Source organism: Rutidosis leptorrhynchoides, chromosome 7 (assembly GCF_046630445.1).
Source record: "Rutidosis leptorrhynchoides isolate AG116_Rl617_1_P2 chromosome 7, CSIRO_AGI_Rlap_v1, whole genome shotgun sequence".
Classification (NCBI taxonomy): Eukaryota; Viridiplantae; Streptophyta; class Magnoliopsida; order Asterales; family Asteraceae; genus Rutidosis; species Rutidosis leptorrhynchoides.
Window position 1 is genome coordinate 323,943,948 of NC_092339.1, and position 15,939 is coordinate 323,959,886.

Consider the following 15,939-nt stretch of genomic DNA (forward strand, 5'->3'; position numbering starts at 1 on the left):
GAACGTGAATCATTACCGTTATTTCCTTTACACCTTAACATGTTATCTTAATCGAATGAGTAGCAAGAAGTCAAATGAGATGTTTGTTTAATAATGGTCGGCTATTGAAGATTAAATTTGTCCCACTAGCACTCCTTGATCCCAAAATTTTCAAAGCTTTTATAAAGTAGCTTTAATACATTCAACTTATATAACTCCATTTATATTTCTGACTCCTCATCATCTTTGTGGAAAAAAAATAGAATAGCTGTTCAGTCGAGAGGAAACAAGAAAAATAAGGTGGCGGTAGTTGCAGTGAAATAGCAAAGGTGGTTGTTGGATTTTTGTTTTCATCATCAATTTACACGGTTCATATGATAGCTACGTGAAACACGTAATTATTCTTTATCATCTTTTCTGTTACCCTTTGAAGAATAGAAAAGAAATAAGTGGAACAGTAGCAATTGATTTAAATGATGATGTGGGTTGCTTCAGTTCAAAACAGAATAGATGAGCCGTTGATAATGGTTCGGGTTAATGGTTGATCATGGGTTCATGGGGGTGAGGTTTCAAGGTGAGTTCACAATGGTTGAGATGACAAAGTAATGATAGTGATGGTAGCAATAAGGTGTTCACTAGTAATTGAGTGATGAGGATGGTGGGTTATTGATTTTTGATGGTGATGAGAAGGTGGTGGATGTACTCAAGGGTGACCGAAGGTTTCAAGATTGTTTGAGGATGAAGGTGTCGAGATCATGGTGGTTATCTTGTGGAGAAAAGATAGTAACGATATGAGTGGTTAAACGATCAAGAAGGTGACGGTTGTTTGATCATTGGACAAGTATCAAAAGAGAAGAAGGATAAGAAGATAGTATGTGTTGTGTGCCTGGTAATGAGGTTGGGATATTGATTGGTTTATCTCAAATACTGTAGGATCGATTTGTTTATATAATGGAAGAATTTATCGTGAAAGTGGTTGTTATGGTGATCGATGAAAAGGTTTGTAGGGTGTGTTTTTGTTTTCTTCGTCTTCATAAGCGTATGTATATATATAAAATATATACTAGTAGATTGAACGATATTGAAAGAAACGTGTAACAACCTATTGAATGATTTGGGTAGCAATCAATATTGTTTTGTAGTGATCCTAGTGTCGACAGATTGATTCCCTTGGAAAGAAGAAAATTAAAAGTAGATTAAGATGTTCAACAGAATTTGTTGGTATTGTGAAGTGGTTTCGATACATACAAAATCAGGGGCAGAAAACAAAAGAAAGAAGAAATTGAATGAAATTGGATTATGATGTCTAACTGAATTCGTACGCTTTAACTATTGTTGATTGTTGCCAATTTCACACAAAAATTAAATAGGGATTGAAATGAACTTGAAACTGATTTTAGTCTTTATTCTTGATTTTTTTTATTTTTTTACAAATAATTTTAATAATAATAATTCTATTAATAATAATAATACTGAATATTATTAATAATAATAACACAATAATAATACCATTAATAATAACTATCCTAATAATAATAGTATTCAAAATAATAATACTAATAGTTATAATAATATTTATAATGATATTATTATTAGTAATATTAATAAATTGTATTATTTTTATAATAATAATATTTAATAATAATAGTGATTCTTAATATTCATACTAGTATTAACAAATTACATTATATATTATAATAATATCAATAATACAAATAATACAAATGAGGGTGATAATAATATTATTGATATAATACTATTCTTAAACTTATAATTAAATTTAATATGTTAATATTACATATGTCCTTTTTAATATATATATGTATATATATATATATGTATATATATATATATATGTATATATATATATGTATATGTATATATATATATATGTATATATATATATATATATGTATATATATATATATATTCATTTTAATAGCACTTAATTATTCTGTATCTTATTTTAAAATATTTAATTCTAATTGAACAGAGTGTATTTTATTAATTCAAAATATTATATATATATATATATATATATATATATATATATATATATATATATATATATATATATATATATATATATATATATATACATAATTATTTTCACACCATTGTTCGTGAATCGTTGAGAGTGGTCGAAGGTCAATTGAATAAATATAAAACAGTTCAAAATTTTTGAGACTCAACCTATCAGACGTTGCTCATCGTGTCAAGATCATATAAAGATTAAGTTTAAATTTGGTCAAAAAATTCCGGGTCGCCACATGAGTGTACCTCTGAAAACTGATTTATCGGCCCGCGTTTTTGCCATGTCTAACCTTAAAAGGAACATTTTATGAGCGCAAAGACCTCCTAACAAATTTTATAAAACTGCCATCCAAAGTGGCTCAAGAGTTTTTAACAAAGATCTTAATGGTAAGCTTCATCCCTAAACGGGGGACGAGAAGAAGTGTGATCCATACACGGTGTAGTCTAGTATGAAAACCTTTAATAAAATCAACCAAGGGAGTTTTGAAAAACCTTTAATCATTTGATGTGATAACATAAACGGAACGAAGTTCTTAGTAAATTTAGAAGTTTGTACAACGTGCACCATTTTGCACAAAACTATTTGACTTAAGTTAAACATCTCAATAAAGGAGCGATTTTTAAATAATTTGAAGGTATAACTTAGTATGTACTAACCAAAATAAGTAAAGGTAAATTTATTAACTTATTTATATACATAAATATATGATTTTATAAATCGCATAAGTGACAAAAAAAAACTTTATTACTTTCACTTGTCCATAAATCTCGTGAGGACCGCACAAATAAACATGTAAAAATTTTGATAAACATAGTTTTTCGTATTTCAGAGGTTACGAGTTGAAAAAGATCGAGTGAAAAATCCTTAAATTATCGGGTGACATGTTACTAGGTAATGAAAACTAATGAATTAAATGTAGTTTTGATAATTATCAGGACATAAGTCTTTGGGCCAAAAATGTTCACGTGCGAAGCCGTTGCAAAAAAAAATGAGGTATGAAGGATAGAGCATGAGGACGAGAAGTTAATTGCTTCTTGACTTTGCAAAATGCCAAACAGGTTATGACTAATATTAAAGTCGGAATACTGATGGTTTTAATATCACTAAATGAGAATCCCCTGGAATAAGTCAAGACTTAGAGTTATGTAAGAAAGAGCATCGTTCCAACAGGTGTGGCAAATAAGATCCTTGGGGTAACGCAGTAATTTTAAATGGTTTAAATGTTAATGGATGCCCGAAGGCTCTGCATGACGTGGTAGTAAGTGCCTTTATCACACACATGAATCTCTCGGTTTCGATGGTTGTGAAGTCTTCATGATGACTGGGATACGAATAACACGAAAAATTTTATATAACAAGCAACAAAAATTTTATAGAAATCGTTTAAGGTGACAATGTAAGAAAAGAAATGAAGTTCTTAGTAAACATGTACTATTCTAAGTAAAATACCTTTTGAATAAAAGAATTGATTTGTAAAAGTGAAAGTAAAATTTCATATGTAATAGTAAAAAATAAGTAATTATTTACTTTATTATATATAACATATACGATTTCTAAAATTTGTACGAATAGCAATAAAATAAATTTATTTTTATAAAACTTTGAGAGGATCGCACAGTAAAATAGTGTGTGTAAAATTTTGGCAAACAAAATTTTCATATTTCGGAGGTTACAAGTTGGAAAAAGATTGATGAGGATCGAGTAAAAGATTTTTGAAAATTTTAGGTGATATTTGAGCAACAATGTCACGAGGTAATAAAAACTATTGAATTTAAATGTGGTTGATGACTATTAGTAGGGCATAAGTCCTTCGACCAAAAATGATTTAGTGTGAAGCTGTTGCTTATAAGTGAGATACGAATGGGAGAGTATGAGGATGAGAATTGACCACTCATTGATTTTGGAAAATTTTGAACTGGTATGACTAATATCGAAGTAAAAAGGATGATGGTGTGATTATCATCAAATAAGAAATCTCTCGGAATAAGTTAGGATTTAGAGTCGCGTAAGAATGAGTATCAAATAAGATTCTTGGGTAGTCTTTAATATAGAATTTGAATTGCTAAAGTGACGGGATACAATTTCCTTTATGTATCGTTGTGCAAGTTTGTCCATTGTATCGGTTTCTTTCATGGCTAGAAAGTGAGCAGTTTTGGTGAGGCGGTCAACGATAACCCAGATAGTGTCATAACCGCCTACCGTTTTCGGTAGCTTCGTGATGAAATCCATTGTTATTCCTTCCCATTTTCATTGTGAGATTTCGAGTTGTTGAAGTAACCCAGATGGCTTTTGGCTCACCATTCTCACGAGGTACACGAATAATCTTCTCACTATAAATAACTTTCGCTTTCATCCTTGAAAGCCAGTCCGTTCCAACTATTTCATCAAAGCTTCCTAACTTGATGAGTACCAGGTTAATCCTAGAGTCCATTCCAACTATTGCATCAAGCTTCCCAAATTGATGGGTGTTAGGTTAGTCTTAAGGTTCATTCCAACCAAATCTTATTGTACTACCGCGAAAAATTCTATCAATCTTCTCAAATAACATCTGCTTGTGCATAGGTAACTAATCCTTTCCACTACTACTTTAAAACTTCTGAGTTTTGTTTACATGAGGTCATCTCCAAATGACCCACCTGTAAATTTTAAGGTACTACCTCAAATTATTGCTCTATCTCTGCCAGCTTACCATTAGCTTGTCCTATAGAATACTTAACTCTCATGGTTGTTAATGGCTTATTAGTCATAACACTAGGGTCCTTAGATATAAGGTTTCTATCACTCTAGTATTAAACAAGTTTGAGACAATAAAACGTTGTGACGAATCGTACCCAAACTATAATGTGGATCCATGCGGGTCTCCATAGTTGAGATAACGATTGCTCTATCGCGAGTAAGTCCAAAGTTTTTTCTATTTGAGAACTTTTTCCTTAAGTGTCCAGGGTGTCTATATCTATAACAAATTTTTGGGTTATCAATTCTGCAATCAAGGCCCTTCTTGTACAGTAAGAAGACACTAGAGCGGGATATAGTGAAGAGAGAAGTTCTAAAAGAAGATTGTGAAGCCACACAATTTTAACAACTGAACTAACAACGTCCTCATACTTAGCCTCAACACTAAAGCGAGACACACCATGTAAACGTTTGGAATGCCATGGGACTAAAATGTCTCTAAATAATACACAATATTCAGAGGTAGAACTTCAATTTTTCGATCAACCCGCATAGCCCGTGTCTGTATACGCAATAGTTTTGATTTTACTTGATATATGTTGGTTAATATTTTTTTTTTGGGTAAAGGGTAGTACCCGGTGAATATATTAATATGAAACAATATATACAATGAAGTTCGAAAAAAACTGACTATAAGAGACAGACTACCAAGGCTTAACATTAAAACAACACTAAACCCAACATACCAAAAAACCACAGATATAACCATACGGTTGTATAACCTTAACAACCCAAACAGATTAGGAGATCTTCCATGCTGATTTCATCAGTTGGGCCTGCTTTGACTTCTTCCCGGAAATAGACATGAGCTTCAACCTGGTTGTGGATACAATGACCTCTATAAGCTGATCAACAGTCCTTGCCTTCTTTTTAAAACATATGTTGTTACGCTCTTTCCAAATGAAATAAACCGATGCAGCAAACAAAAGTTTTGCAATAATCACCTTGGCAGGTCATTTAGCCGCAACAGGGCCCACCAGGTGCACAACTTCCTTTCACGAATCACCAATAATAGGAAATGAAATCCAAGACTTTACACGCCTCCACACTTGAGCTGCATAGTTACACCAGAAAAACAGATGGTTGTGCGAGTGTGGCACAACTTTACATAGAGGATACCTCAAATCGAGACTAAAATGGACCTCCCATGACTGTAATTTATCTCGTGTCTTTAGATTTTCACCCATTAAAATCCACACCATAAATGAATGTCGAGGAATATAATGAGAGTACCAAACTAAGTCCAACCATTGAACCTACGGTTTTCTAGAACGAATTGTATCCCACACTTGCTGAACTGAAAATCAGTCAAGGTTACCTTCAGAATCCCTCCATTGCAACACATCATGGTCATGTAACAAATTAGGGATCTGTATATGCTGCAGTATACAATATCGAGTACTCCATCTGGTAGGCCAAGTGCTATTAGATCGATTAATGAATTCACCAGCTGTACAATCCATTGAGAACCCAGCTCGGATTATATCCCTATGCGTGATTATGTGTAACACCCCGTTTCCCCATACGTGGTTAAAAGGTACGTATTTTACCTTGTAAACGTTTAATATTAACTGCGAATGAGTGTGCATGGTTTAAATGTAGAAAATGTTGAAAAATGGTTTGATCAGACGATCTGTCGCGTTTTAGTGTGTCCCATCGCGTTCTGGTTTGTCGCGAACCGCGACAAAGCTGTCTGGGATGCGACAGCTCCAGAACCCCACTTCTGTCAAGGTTATCACGTTTGAAACATGTTTGTCGCGTTTGGTTGTCGCGGAACGCGACACTGTGTCGCGAAACGTGACAAATGTCGCTGAAATGACTTTTTAGCCATTTTAAATGGCATCTTTTGGGGGTATATTAGTCGTTTCACTTATGGATGGTTTTGGGGAGTTTAAAACTGGTTCAACCTTATCCCATCCTCATTTATCACTTTCTCACCTACCCAAATTAAATCTAGAGAGAGAGAGATAAGGTTTTAGAGTGAGAGAGCTCACTTTGGTGAAGAAGAAGGCCAAATCTCACCCGAACCCAAGCTTTAAAGTTGTTCCCTACGTCACTAGCTACATTGTGATAGTATTGGTAAGTCTTAACTCTATGTTTTGAGTTTTAATTGGTTTATGGTTAGGGGTTTGTTTGCTTGAGTCTTGTATGAACCATTTAGGGGTTAAATGGGTGAATTTGGGTTATATTGATGAAAGGAAACCCTAATAGCTATAACCTAGGGTTTGGTCTTATGAATTAAGGTTGTAAATGTTAAATGATGTTGTTAGTCACCATTACACTTATAAATTGATGAAAGAATTGTTAATAAGTTAAGTTTGACTTAAATTGTGAGTCTAAGTGTTAAAACGGGTCAAATGGGTAATGGTTGACCTAATTGGGTGAAATGGGTATGAAATACCCTAAGTTTGTGTTAGTTAGAGTTAGTAGACTTTAAATCACTAGTTTTAATGATTAAAGATGAGTCTTGGCCATTTATGGGTGATTTTGGTGTAGCTGAGTTATTTAATGCAATTGGGTCATTAAATGCTCAAGTGTAAGTATTGTGGTTGGTTCCACAAGTTGTGTATTGAATGTGTACTTAATGTATTAGGTACGTTGCTTTGAAGCTTCGGAAGTGCATAATCATCATCTTGGTGTTAAGGTGAGTGGAATAATTATGCGTGTACGTATATAATGTATTTATTTGTGTAGCGTGGAATGTGGAATTGTCGCGGTGTTTAAGACACCACATTCTATGTAACGAGTGGAATTGTCGCGGTGTTCAAGACACCACTCATTGGTTTGATTGACATGTGGAATTATCGCGGTGTTCAAGACACTACATTGTCATGGGAGTAGAATTGTCGCGGTGTTCAAGACACCACTCATTGGTTGATTGGCATGTGGAATTGTTGCGGTGTTTAAGACACCACATTGTCATGGGGGTGAGTTAGTTGCGGTGTTCAAGACATCACCCGGGGGATTAGTGAATACGCGGAGTAATGTACACTAATGGATGTTATGAACTCCGACGGTCTTTCAAGTATCGTTCCCTTGTTCGATTGGTTAACCATGGTTGTGTGAATTTGTATTTAGCATATTAAATTGTGAACCATATGTTATTATTATTGCTAGCTTATTGTGAATCGCGGATAGTAGTTTATGCATGATGTTCGTGAAGCGACCCGTCCTAATCTATAAGGATGAATACAATAACATATGGATACATATGATACATTTTACAAACATTGCATTCGTTTTTGAAAGACAAACTTTCATTACATTGAAAGTTGACAGGCATGCATACCATTTCATAATATATCCAAACTATCAATGACTTAATAACAATCTTGTTGAACTCAACGACTCGAATGCAACGTCTTTTGAAATATGTCATGAATGACTCCAAATAATATCTCTAAAATGAGCAAATGCACAGCGGAAGATTTCTTTAATACCTGAGAATAAACATGCTTTCAAGTGTCAACCAAAAGGTTGGTGAGTTCATTAGTTTATCGTAATCAATCATTTCCATAATTTTAATAGACCACAAGATTTTCATATTTATAAGCAGAACCTCTCGTCTGCATAAAGATAAAATCATTCATATGAATTGAACACCTGGTAACCGACATTAACAAGATGCATCTAGAATATCCCCAAACATACAGAACCTCTCGTCTGTATAAAAATCGAAGTACTAAAGCATCCATAACCTGGATGGGACTTGTCGAGGTCCATAGATCTAACTTTAGGATTCGCGTCAATTAGGAACAGAACCTCTCGCCTGCCTAATTCTTAGGTTACCAAGCTAAAAGAGGTGATATTCGGTTTAATAATCCAACCATAGAATGTAGTTTCGAGTACTTGTGTCTATTTCGTAAAACATTTATAAAAGCAGCGCATGTATTCTCAGTCCCAAAAATATATATTGCAAAAGCATATAAAAAGGGAGCAAATGAAACTCACGATACAATATTTTGTAGTAAAAATATTCGTACGATGATACTGAACAATGCAGGGTTGGCCTCGGATTCACGAACCTATATCATTCGTATATATATCAAAACATATAATCGTAATTGAACAAATTCATATCATATATCCTTTCATTATATTATATATATATATATTTAGTTTGTGTACCTATTTAATTTGATTATTATTTATATAGTCATATTAATATATATATTTGATTAGTATTATATTAAAACTACCTAATTTGTTATATATAAATATTTATATAAAAACTGTTATTATGTTTAATACATACATATATGTAATATTACTTCTAGGTATATTTTTATATACAACATACTTATTTGGTAAAATAATATTAATAATAATAATAAAAGTTATATTTGATGGTAATGATAGTATTAAATATAATAATACAGATAATAAGAATAATTATAGTAATATTAATAGTAATAATAATAATAATAATGATATTATTAGTAAAAATGATATACTAATAATAATATAGTTTTAGTGATAACAAGATGACAATCATATTAATAATACTTATGTTAATAATTATAATAATAAATATAATAATAATACTAATATTTATAAAGTGATACCGATACTAATATTTATGAAATTAATACTAATAATACTAATAATACTTAATGATACTACTTAATAATAACTAAAAATGATAATGATAGTAGTCATATTATTAATATTAACATTATATTAACAATAACAATATTTAATAATAATAATAATAATAATAATAATAATAATAATAATAATAATAATAATAATAATAATAATAATAATAATAATAATAAAAGAAAAACTACCTCATTTAAGTAGGCTTTAAAAGGAAAAAGAATGCCACCAACAGGGATCGAACCTAAGACCTCTCAAATACCCGAACACCCTCTAAACCAACTGAGCTGCTATTGTCTTTCTGTTTTATTTTATATCAGAAATTTAATTAACCAATTTTCTATTTTACTCATCTTCTTCTTTACAACAGTGATCGACCAGAGGACGTATTCACCATCAAGTATTGAGTTAAGGTTTTAATTTAGATTGAAAATTAATTATAACCGACCTGTATAGGATACGTTTGATTAACAGATAACAAATATATATATATATATATATATATATATATATATATATATATATATATATATATATATATATATATATATATATATATATATATATACCTGCTGTAACAGTTACGAAGAACACATACAAAACTCAAAATCAATTTCGCATTTTTAAGACGTTTTAGCTAAAGATTATAACATGAAAAAGATTTCATTTCACTCTTAGAAACTATCTGAACGTTCAATTGAATCTAAAACATCGATACTGAATCAAATTTCACGAAGAACAAATTATTTGACTTTTGACTAATAAACTTTGACTCAAGAATTCGAGATCAAAAGAAGAAATTGAGACTTGAAAACTTACAGAAAATATAATTCGATCATTCCTAACAACTCTGCATTAACAGATTTTTAAATTTCTTTCAAAATCGATTTTTGAGTGAAAAGTTACACGAGCAGAGCAGTACGCTTGTTCTTCCTATTTTTTTTTCCAACTAATTTAAAGGCTGTAAAATAACTTTGTGTGATTGATAGTAGTAGTAGTAGGTCGAATGAGTTGTATATCAGTTAAACTGATCAATTATATAAATAATGTGGTATTCTATTTCTCAATCAGAGAAAATTGACAGAATATACAAATAGGACTTGATTTTGATCCCTAACATAATTTGGATTTGCTCATGTAAATTCCAACACTGATTGTACGATTCATTTAGACAGAAGGACAAATCACTACAGCTTGAAAATGATTTGAAACTGATTTACGTTCCTAGACAAATTATCAGTATTTATACATGTATATTGTATTTATATATTTATATATCTGAATATATGTATTTTTATCTATATATATGTATATAACTGAAATTTATATATATGTATATGTATTTATATTTATATATCTATATCTGTATTTTATAATTTGGTTATATATATATCTATGTACATATATATCTAATTTCCTTATTTTTTGATAATTAACTAATATAATTATATTAATACTATCAATATTAATAATACAAGTAATAATATTATTAATAATAATATTATTGATAAAGACTAATAAAAATAAATGATAACTAATTATATGATAATATTAATAATAATAATAATGATAACTTTAATAATTTTAATTACTAGTAATAACTAGAAAGGTAACCGACCGCGGGTTGCGGCGGTATCATTCCGTTAGTCTGTTTGGTGTGTTATTCAGCTAATGCTTTACTTCGAGGACATGTATACAAAACGACTATGTATATGTACAAAGCTAATATTATTGACCTGATTCACACGCCTACTGGTTACACACACAGGCCTACATAACTATCTGTTTGCATACAACAATACACACAACATAATACACACGCCTACTTGAACCTACATACACTGATACAAAATAAAATAAATAAATAAAAATCATCGATATATATATATATACATAATGTAAGACATGTTTACACTGCAATCAGGTTATAAGGAGCTAATACAACTCATAACCTAATTGAGGTGTTCACTTGTGTAGATTAGCTTTTGTAATAACAATTAGCTTTTATAATAACAAATCCACTACATAGTTGATCAAAATCGAACCTCAACTTACATTAACAAAATTATAATCAAAACTGAAAATAACGGCATTAAAAATCACAAACCCTACCTTGGAAGCTTTAGTAGGTTCATCAGTATATAAAGAAGGCTGATAACAGGCGTTTGCAAACCTACAGCCAAAAACATAGCGTTGTATCATTGGCATAACGTTGTATTATTGGCATTATTGGCGCCAATTGCATTTTGTCTCCGTCATCTCAACATCATGACTAATAACAGGCGTTTGCAAACCTACAGCCAAAAAGTATAAAATATTACTACATGTTTGATCCAGACCCATTTTGACCAGTTACCCAACCTACGAACCCACACAATTTGCCATATCATAATGCATCAAGAGTTCTAATATATATGGGACCAAACAGTAAAAAAAAGAATGAATAAAGTTATCAGCTAATCAACTGACCCTTTTATTCTTGAGGCCTAATCTTCATATTTTAAGTACAATAGACTGATGGTTCTCATTTATTAGAGCTCATCAATTAGAGCATATCATCAGATATCATCATTATCATTATATGTCTCAAAAAAGGTACAATATAATTCAAAGATACTGTTAACATGATAAATGGGAACGTGAAAATAGCGGCAGGAGCTGCTATGGCAGTACCCTAGTAATCTATTTCTTCCATCGATTTCAGTTCTGAATGTACAGAGCTAATAAAATCAATGTTTGGATTCATCGTTTGAACAACATTGGGCTACTAAATTATTACCTTATTACCTTATAAAATCAAAAACAAATCATGAAAAGAGTTAACATGTTGCTGCAAATATCAAAAGTGCTTACCAATTAAATCATGAAATCGCTTAAATTAAATGTTAGGGTTTGTACCTAGGGCGAAAAAGAAGAAAAAAAGGGAATTTGGAGTGCGTATGCCATCTCCTTCTCAAATACCTCACAACTGTCTAACCACCACCAGTGCTACAATCGGACAAACGCGTCTTGTATCAACTCTAGTGGAATTTATACGGTTGTGTTCGGAAAATCAATTAAAATCCAACTTCTAATACAATCAAATGAACCACACCTTAATCAAGTAGAAACCAATTAAACAGGAAATTTCAATAAATCTATTGACACATCCTATAAAAATAACACTTGCCAATACCTAAGTAGCCAGGATAGTGTGAAAATGCTCGACAGACTCAAATAGAAATAAAATAACAGCAGGCAAAATGCAGTTGACTGAAAAATTCGTAAAATGTGGGGACATCTAAATTGATGTCTTGAAAATACCCAACTTGAAGCTTCATTTTCTACATACATGAAAGAACTTAATGTTAAAAATGTGTACATAATTCCGTAGTTTGGATGTGCAAGACTTGTTGCAACGATGTAAAAGGATTACTTATGAACATAACATGTAGGCTTAAGTTGCAATTAAAGAACATTTATATAACAAAAATTTAAGCTGATAAAGACTATTAATAAAACAAAATAGAAACTGAAATTCTACTTTTGGAATAATAACATCCATATTACCTTTTGCAAGTGAAGACACAAACTACAAAGTGAAAAGTTAGCAAAGAACCTGAAAAAAGGCAACACAATATACATTATGGGCATCCATATATGCATAACTACTTAAAAGTTATAAGTTTAAACACTAAAATGGTGAGTGAGTGACCCAACAAAGAAAATTAAGAACTAAAAAAGACCTCCAAAAATAATTTTGTAAAGAAATAGAAACTGCATTTGTATAGATGTTACAACCAACCTGAATTAGAACTACATACAATAGCAAAACATATAAAACGCCATTAGAAAACAGATAATCAAAGTACATCCTAAATCCTCAAAAATAACCTTTCACAAAAATATCATTTATCAGTCTATTCGGGGAGTAGCAGAAAATGAAACGAACACTTAATAATGAAAAGAAAAATCAATGAAAAAAAGATGGCATTAAAGTAGACCATAGATATCATGCAAAAAAAAATAATGAGGATACAAAGTAACTAACTAAATAAACATGTGAGTGTTCTGCAAAGCATACCACAATTATAAACTCAATACATTTTCCATGAACAATTCATCAAAGAGTAATAAAATATAATTATAATTAAAAACTACTTCAAAATAGAGTATAACCTAGTGTATGAAAAAAAGAACTTACCAAATCACTGTTAGTGTGTTTCAAATCGAGAACTCTAATCGCAACAATCTCGTTATATTCGGAATAAACATAGCTCAAAAAACGAAAGCACTAACAACCACTTTTTACACCTAAATCCAAACAAAAAAAAAGATTGTATACACAATAAAATAAACTCCATATGAATAGAAAGCAATACAAAAGAAAATATCAGACACATAATTTAGAGCAATTAAACTGACTGAAAAAGCTAAAACATAATACCTTATGAATGGAAATTGGGTCGAATGGGTCGCTAACAAAACGCCACTTGACAATACATTGGGCACGATCATTTGATCATCAAACTCGTTAGCTCCGAGAACAAATGGCGACATCATAGTTCAACTATTGGATGCTGGAAATTTGGTATCTAAGAATCTTAATAGTGTGGTTTAGCAAAGTTTTGATTATCCTGTAGATACCTTTATATTAGGAATGAAATTTGCTATCCAACCTACACATATACTGATATACACAACAAAATAGAATTGTAATCATATTATAAGCTGACAGAAAATGATAAAAGTGTAAAAAAAGAAAAGAAATAACATCATACTCCCTATATTAGTAATTAAAACACTTATACTGATAAAGTTTAAAAATCACATTGAAGTACATTTGTTCACAAATTTTAGTATAGTCTATACATAAACAAAAAATAGACAAATTTATTTGCATTTTTGTATAAAACTTTATGTATAGTGTACACATATACAGTAACATGTAAAGACAAATGTCTGCCACACACAGCAGACACATCTACATCTATACACATGTACAGATTGATGTGTTTACACATAAACATGTAACTCATCATCCTTTTGTTTGTTATTTCTTCTACTCTATTTCCATACCCATTTCACTTTTAATTATGCTGACATTCAAATCTCAGTTTCAAATTCATAGAAACTCAAATCTCATATACCTACTCATACAAATCTCAAATACAAATTAAGATTATATGTAAAAAAAAAATTGTAATTAACTTCAAATTATGATAGAAAATCAAATCTCAGCTACTTACCAGTAACACCGACAGCGGCAGAGGATTTTGAAGTGGCGAGTAGTTTCGTTGCATTTGAGGGTTCGTCCGACATTTGATTCGGTTCAGCAAAAGCAAATGACGGAGCCAAAGATTGACGAAAAACGTAATTAATTCTGGCAATTTATAGAGAACGTAAATGATTATGGCCAGCAATAGAGCAAACGGTTGAGTGGCATGTCGAGCAATCGGCTTGTGGAAGCGGAGGTGTTGGCGGTGATAGCACCTACGGAGTGAGTAATTTGGAAAAAGAGGGAGGCTGTGATTATGTAGGTTAGAAAAAAGAGTGGTGAGGATGGATGTTGGTGTATTTGTTTATCAGATGACACATAATGGGCTGTGTTTTAGGGTAAAGATTTGGATGAGAATTTAGGGTTTTGTTAGTGGAGGAAGGGGAAGAATGGGGGTAGAACGATTTGTTTTCCAGGTTTTATATTTTAAGGTGAGTTGTGATTTTTGGGTGGATAAGGAATGAAGCGACCAATTTTTCTATGGTAATTAGTATGTAAGAGTAATAATAATAATATCAATAATATCAATGTTGTAGTATATTTTAAGGTGAGTTGTTTTCCAGGTTTTATATTTTAAGGTGAGTTGTCATTTTTGGGTGGATAAGGAATGAAGCGACCAATTTTTCTATGGTAATTAGTATGTAAGAGTAATAATAATATCAATGTTGTAGTGACCCAAACCTTTTCATGTTTATATATATTAAATGAAATTGATATTTATATGATTAAGTATTTCTAACATGTTAAGCAATCAAACTTGTTAAGACTTGATTAATTAAAATAGGTTTCATATAGACATTTGACCACCCAAGTTGACCAGCGATTCACGAACGTTAAAACTTGTAAAAACTATATGATGATATATATATGGATATACATATGTATATATATATATATATATATATATATATATATATATATATATATAGTTAACATGATAGTATGATAAGTAAGTATCTCACTAAGTATATTAACAATGAGTGATATACATAAAAATGAGTTTATTGAATTAAGAAACTCGAAACGATATATATATATAATGATTACCGTTATAACAATGTCTTACTAATTACATATGAATCATATTAAGATATTGTCACACTATGATAAACATGATAAATGATAAGTAAATATATCATTAAGTGTATTAACAATGAACTACATATGTAAAAACAAGACTACTAACTTAAGGATTTCGAAACGAGACATATATGTAACGATTATCGTTGTAACGACATTTAAATGTATATATATCATATCAAGATATATTAGTACATCATATTGTCATGATAATATAATAATTTAACATCTCATTAGATATAATAAATAATGGGTT

At 30.8% G+C, this 15,939-nt stretch overlaps 1 long non-coding RNA gene across 1 annotated transcript; it reads right to left on the minus strand.

Moving 5' to 3' along the window:
* Positions 1–11,337: 11,337 nt before the first annotated feature.
* Positions 11,338–15,038, minus strand: LOC139857942 (uncharacterized). The gene is made up of 5 exons (XR_011762745.1): positions 14,575–15,038; positions 13,773–14,015; positions 13,530–13,639; positions 12,896–12,944; positions 11,338–12,334 (listed from the first exon to the last, which is right to left on the minus strand). It is a non-coding gene; the product is annotated as an uncharacterized lncRNA (long non-coding RNA).
* Between the last annotated feature and the right edge of the window lie 901 nt (positions 15,039–15,939).